The following is a 7108-nucleotide window of genomic DNA, read 5'->3' as shown; positions in this document are numbered from 1 at the left end:
ATGTACTCGTATATCACATTCAAACAAGGCTGATGTATTGACCATTGATAGCCATCTTGTAAAGTGCTAAAAATTATAAATGTTTCTTAAAGTATAAAAAAGAAAAAAAAAAAACTTATTAAAGAGATTTTTCTTGATTAAAGAAATTCACTTAAAGACACGTTCTTAGAAATTGTTTATGGACCTAAAAAACTTATTCAAGTTTGTAAACTGCTGAAAGCCTTAATTCACTACTCCGTAAGGGACTGTTCTTTTCAGCTTATTTTCAGTTCAGTTTATTTCATTTCAGCTCCAATAAGTTCATTAATTTCCTTCTCTCATAAAATATTCAGTTCAGCTCCAATAAGTTCAGTTCAGTAAATTAGAACATGCCTTAAGTCAGTAGTCTGTATTAAGTTTGTTTTGGAAGGGCTATCAGAATCGAATCGTAAAATCAAATCGTAGAATCGTAAGATTTGTACCAACATGCATAATCAAGAGGTCAAATCTAAATTTAGTTAAATATATTGAAATTATGAGTTTGCAACCTAATTATTGATAGATAATAGTTATTTACCCATTAAGTAATCAATACTTGACAATATATAATTAATAAAACCAATATAAACATGTTTTAAACTTGTAAGGATTTCCCTAGTTAAGAAAAACATATAAAATAGGGTAGAATCGTAAATCGAATCGTATGACATACATGAATCGTAAAATCGTAAGATTTTAAGATTTAAATCGGAATTTTTTAGTCTGCTTTGTCCAAAAGAGTGGGCTAGTTCCATATTTAGTCATGGAGGCCCATTGGGCTTTTTTCCTACTCGAATTTTTTAGATAAAGCCAATAAAAGTGGAATTAAACTTTCATTTTCAAGGAACTTTTTTTTTTTTTTTTCAAGGATAGAGACAATTTTGGATTTTTGGTTGCTCAACTGAACAACACAACTATCTGTCTATCCAGTAGATTTATTCAAATTATCTGGCGTTGACTTATAAGTATGTTGTATTACTTGTATCTATATCCTTCTCATCATTTATCACTTGTTTTTAAGCAATTGTGATTTGTGATATCCAAATACAGACTATTAATGCTCTGAAATAATACTAAAGGGCAATTTTATTTTGGATTATTCTACAAATAAAGTAGTCTACTTTTACAATCCAGTTTCAAAAAATTACTTGTTCATGTTACCCTTAACAAGAAACTTGAAGACATATCCTCGTAAGAATTGTATCATGGTATCGACGTACCCAAAAAAAAAAAAAAAAAAAAAAAAAACTGCAACTAATCGAATATATATATTTTGAAATATTATATGTGACTATTAATCCTTTACCGTTTAGGGCCTGTTCACTTCAGCTTAATTTCATTTCAGTTCAGCTCTAATCATTTCAGTTCAGTTCAGTTCAGCTCTAATCAGTTCAGTTCAGTTTAGTTCAGTTCAGCTCCTAATTTCCTTCTCTCATAAAATATTCATTTCAGCTCAGTTCAGTTCAATTCAGTTCAGTTCAGCTCCAATCAGTTCAGTTCAGTTCAGTTCAGCTCCAATCAGTTCAGTTCAGTTCAGCTCCAATCAATTCAATTTAGTTCAGTTCAGTTCAACTCAATTCAATAAATGTGAACATACCCTTAATAACATCACTTTTTTCAATGTCACGTAGTTGCTTAGCCGCTTCAAGTACATTATTAAAATTATAAATTTGTTTCATTCATTAATATCATTATCCAGCAAAGTTTTGGTCTTGACTCTTAAATGATTCCTTATTTCGTACTAGTATACAAATAGATGGAGTAACAAATGCTCCGTATGACAATCATATTATACACAATTTTTGTAAATTTCAAGTTACATAAATTTATATACAAGCGGCAGAAATCAAAGAATCAAGCTACACATTGGAGTAAATTTATATACAAGTATACAAATATAAAATCTAAAAATGATTGATTGATATGAAATTGAGTAATTTGCTGATTTTCCATTAAACGAGGGGCTCAATATATTGTTGATCATTGTTTAGATTACTATAACGAGCATAGACTACTAATTGAATCGTCCCGAGAATAAATCCAACTGCATTTGGTACCTGTTTAATGGCAGCGCACCATATACTCAACGTGAAAATGAGGCTAAAATTATAGGTAAATGTAACATAAAAATAATTAATTTAAGAACGACCTACAATGAAAAGTTAACAAGTAAAATGAGACAGGGAGAGTACAAGAATTCTGTCTTATTTCTCTTTTCAAATTTTAGGCAGACTATAAATTAATAATCCATACAAAGTAGTTAATATCAACCATCAAATAAAATCAAACCACATAAGTGACATAAGATCTATTAATATATTTTGGGAAAGCTTAAATCATTGATTGATCTTAATCCTATCTTAATTCTTAACAAATCAAATAAAATCCAATGAGATTAAATCATGTAACATGACTAACATCACTAGATGCATAATTAAAAAAATGGATTAAGAGATGATAAGACACGTACCAAAAGGAAGAGATCTTTGACAAGAACAGCATAGATAGTCCAAACTCCTCCGTTCAAAAATGAGCACAATGATAGCAAGAAAGGCATATATTCCACGCTTCTTGTTTCCATCACCGCTCTCTACAAAAATGTTTAATTAATTTATTAATCATACAAAAACCATTTAACTAATTAGATTAACAGCTAGCTAATATGGGGACCGATTCATCGTCTCATTCAAGACTTTGCCTTGGAAAAAATTTTACACTGTAACACAATACTAGTATTACTAATCTATTGCTCATACAAAGTATAATAAAATATATAATACATTATATTAGTGATAGTATATATTGTATTATTTTGTCAATTTTTTTCGATCAAAAGAGCATAAAAGTGCACTAAAGGAATTATCTAATATGTGGTGAAACTATGCACGTAAAGACAAACTAAGACGATGAAAGCAAGATAGAAATTAAGGAGCGAGGTTTAATACGGAAGAAGAGTGTGATTACATACCAGGGCAGCAAGAGGAGAACCATACATGAGGATGTTGACAAAAGCACCAAGAGTTCCTATCATGTTAATCCTCATTTCATCATCCAATACATATACTTTGATACCAACATTACTGCTCCTAAAAATCCCAAGTCCAATATGACGGCTAGTTTGGCTGTTTTTGCCTATTCAAATTTAACCATAATCCATGTATGTCAAATCACATAATTACCTTAAAATCACTAACTCTATCCAATTCACCCAGATTTAATTGTCACGTTGATGGATTATAATACAAAGTTCATGACTTCATGTCATAAGTCTCATAACAACGTGACAACTAATATCAGATGGGAAAGGTTTTTAATTGATTGTTAAGTAACATATATTAGTTAAATTTTATATATGTATGACGTACCCTCATTTCTGGAGGAGCAAAGACGAGGAATAGTGTTACGAAAACGAGCTCGACAACAGCTCCAAACCCATTGACGGTGGCAACAAGCAAAGCCCCAGGCTTAATAAGTCCATAGTAGGTCCATAAAGATGTAGCCAAAAATGTGCATATATATGGGATGCTTTCAAATTCTCCTGTTGATCCCTTACTTACTATTTGAATGAAAGTCTTTCTGCATTCAATTCATGCAATATAATAACAATTAGCTTTAGCTATTGATAATTACATATACTCCAGGTATATGCTCCAAAGTATTACTAATATTAGCAATATAGTAATATAGATACGTATAATTTTAAATATATGATATGAGTACGATTAAACTATGATAATATATATTGAATTAGTCCATCCGTTTAGCTATTAATTATTTGTATTATACGTGGCCGACTTTTAAAATTTCAAGTAATATCGTCATTATATGAAGTAATATGGTTTATGTAGTAGACCACCTTGCCAAATTCACCAAATAGTTTTCTTAAACTAACGCAAACTTCTTGCAACAATTTTTTGAATTTATAAGTTACTCCATGACATTATTTATATTTTGACTCAAACTTAGGTCATTTTTATATAATTATTGACATGGTATGAATTTGACGTACCATAACAAAAAAAAATAAAAAAATAATACAAAGTTTCTTACTTTCTCTACGTAACCAAAAACATGATTGGTAATACTTTGTATATTGAACCGAATTGATGAGGTATGAGCTGAGGCTTTTGCCAATGTAGTTGTTATTAGGTGTAGAGAACAGTAATCTTATGTTATTTTCATCATAGTGGCAAGCGTATATTAGCAGTTAGATGTAATTTCAATTAAATGACTAGCTAATTAGAGGTTTTTTTATAGTGAAAATATTCTAGCTTGAAATAAGTTGAACTTTTTTATTTTATATAAACGAGGACACAAAATTAAGCTACTCTGTAGTATATATTGCATGATCTACCCCTGTTTGCATTTATGTAAATTTGAAAACTTAGTAAAAAGGTGATCGAAAAGATGATCATATGAGCAAATGAAAATATATATACAAAAGATTTAAACAAGTACGAGTATTATAGAATGTAGTATTTGATAATATTGAGACGCATTAAAATATACAAAATACCATGAATTTCCTAAATATTGTAAAGAACGTATACATGCATAATCCATCATCATAATATGATTTGTATTAATAAACAACTACAGAATTTATAAGTACTCGTAACTATTAATAATTAGACCAAAAAAAAACTTACACAGGAGATAGGAAAAGAAGCACTGATATAATATTGCCTGGAAAAAAAAAAAAAAAAAAACAACAACAACAACATAACTTAAATAACATCACATATCATGAACAATAAGCTAAGAGATCATTTATCTTCATGAATTCCAAAACTAAGAAGTGAGTTTATAAGAAAATTACCTAGTATCCCAAATATGAAACTCAAGCCGACAACGTCGGCCATGAATGAGTTGATATACTTCTTCAAAGCTTCCTTCCTGATGCTTTGGAGACACTGGAAAAAATTACGTATATGAGTTTATATATACACATACATATATATCATATATATTGTTCAAATATTTTGAAAATGATTTTTCTCTCATTTTCTGTATTTATAAAATAAGTTGCGTGTAGCATGCATTGCTATTTTTCTGAAAGAGTTGATATTTTCTTTGGTAGACGAATTTGATAAGTAAGCTTAGCTTAGGTTTGCAACTTAATTAAATTATATGCCAACTCAATTTTATTTTGCTTGGACTGCTTTTTATATATGTAATGCCGGGCAATGTGTCAACTCATGTGGGTGTTTACTTGTTCACAAAGATTTTATTACTCGTAATTATTTTTTTATTTTTTTTTTTGAAGGGGGAGATTAAAATTCATTAATAATAAGTCATACGGCACTTACATTAGAGATCGTAATCGAACAATACAAAGACAACAGAACCAATTACAAGTTCGAAATAAAGGAAACTACAATTGCACGCGCAAAATGACATTCTTAAGTACCCTTGGCTCATATAACGCTGTCCTATGCAGCCTCTTGCAAGGGGGTCTGGCAATATGTTGTAGTTTCTGACGTGAACCTTCATTGGCTCAGAATCCCGTACTCCTCGACCTGAAATCAAAATTGGTGTCGTACACTTCACCATAGACAAGACAATCTCCGATTCAAACACGAATATCGGCATGGAAGCATACCCCTTTAGCCCAAACAACCAGATGATCAAACCGAAGCCCCATAGCCAAAAAACCCGGTTTAAATCCTGCACCAGAAGATCGGTAAACCGATCTGCAAGCCCCAAATCACCCAAACACACCACACAAACAGAAAAAATAACAAAACTAAAAAACACACAAAGGCACCTAAAAGAAAAAACAGGAAAAAACTTAAAAACTAAAACAACGAACGAAACCCTAACAACCCACCCCGCCGCCAAACTGAGCCCCACCACCAACGGTCCGAGGTTCACCAACCTAACCCACAAACCGCCTGATTTAAAAGCACGGACCGCTGAAACCCGCCCGAGAAGCCCAGACCCCACATACCCCCGAGCCGCGGCACCGACGACCCTACACGAGGGACTCAGAACGACCCTACACGAGGGACTCAGAGGGCGATAACTCACCCTCCCCGTTCTCGAAATCAACGTCGCTACAACAGCCAAAGAGGTGGAGCATAGGCGCAGCGAGGAAGCAGAGAAGAAGTACGGCGGCAAGCCGGCCTCACGGCCGGTGATGAACAGAGGCGGCGGACGAAAAGGAGCGGCGCAAGTTGTAAGGCTGAAAAGACAAAAAAACAAAACGGAAAAGGAAAAAAACAACCTAAGGGAATAGATCGGAGGCTCGCCGATGATTTGGCGTGGGCGGTGAGCCACACGGCCGCCGACGAGCCTCATCGCCGGAGAAAAAAAAAAGAAAGACGGAGGTTATTTGGAGAGAGAGGGCTGGAGAGAGAAAATATTGAACTCTATAGTATTACTCGTAATTATTATTGCATGTACTATTTTAAATTTTATTACCTATATTATTAATGTATAATTTTGACCATTAAAATATAAATTTATTATTAGTTGATTTTAGATACTTTATTAATTATTCCAACAATGCAACCTTTAATACATGATACCACTTATAATTAATTTCTATGTACGTATGTATTAGTTTAAACTTAAAAGTTAGATTTCGATGTTAATTTAAAAAAAAATGGAGGAATATTATACTTGAAGAGTTGAAGAACACATACAAGTATGTAGCTTTAAGAAATAGAATCAGTTTAGGTTTAATTCGGAATTGACCGGTAATTTGAAAGCTACATACTTATTGAGGATGGATGTTAAATTATTAGAATAGTTGTCAACTATATTCAAGGATTTTGTCAAACCATGCATGTGGAAATTTTTTTGGCAATAAATTAAAATTTCATCAATTGACGTCTTTGAAGGTAATTGAAAACATATCTAGTTTCTCCTTTTATGTTTCATACTTTGTATATATTTGGATAAATTAAAGAAGTTTGATCACTTCTACTATATAACTAACTATAGTTATCAATAATCATAGATATTGTGATATTGTTAACATATATATTATGTACATTCTGTGTATGGAGGTATGGCTGACTTTGAATTAGTGATTGTATAATTTGTATCTTAAAATTGTTAATATAAACGTTTCACATCTTAATCT

The 7108-nt window shown here is 31.8% G+C and overlaps 1 pseudogene across 1 annotated transcript; it reads right to left on the bottom strand.

Annotated features, from left to right (window-relative positions):
• Positions 1–1777: 1777 nt before the first annotated feature.
• On the bottom strand, positions 1778–6318 carry LOC145575138 (bidirectional sugar transporter SWEET17-like; annotated as a pseudogene). Its single transcript, XR_014098258.1, has 8 exons — positions 6245–6318; positions 6049–6202; positions 4838–4931; positions 4668–4704; positions 3384–3594; positions 2987–3150; positions 2489–2608; positions 1778–2075 (listed from the first exon to the last, which is right to left on the bottom strand). The product of XR_014098258.1 is annotated as a bidirectional sugar transporter SWEET17-like (transcript).
• Between the last annotated feature and the right edge of the window lie 790 nt (positions 6319–7108).

The sequence above is a fragment of the Chenopodium album genome, chromosome 13, assembly GCF_948465745.1.
Source record: "Chenopodium album chromosome 13, dcCheAlbu1.1, whole genome shotgun sequence".
Lineage (NCBI taxonomy): Eukaryota > Viridiplantae > Streptophyta > Magnoliopsida > Caryophyllales > Amaranthaceae > Chenopodium > Chenopodium album.
This window is presented reverse-complemented; position numbering and strand designations above follow the sequence as displayed.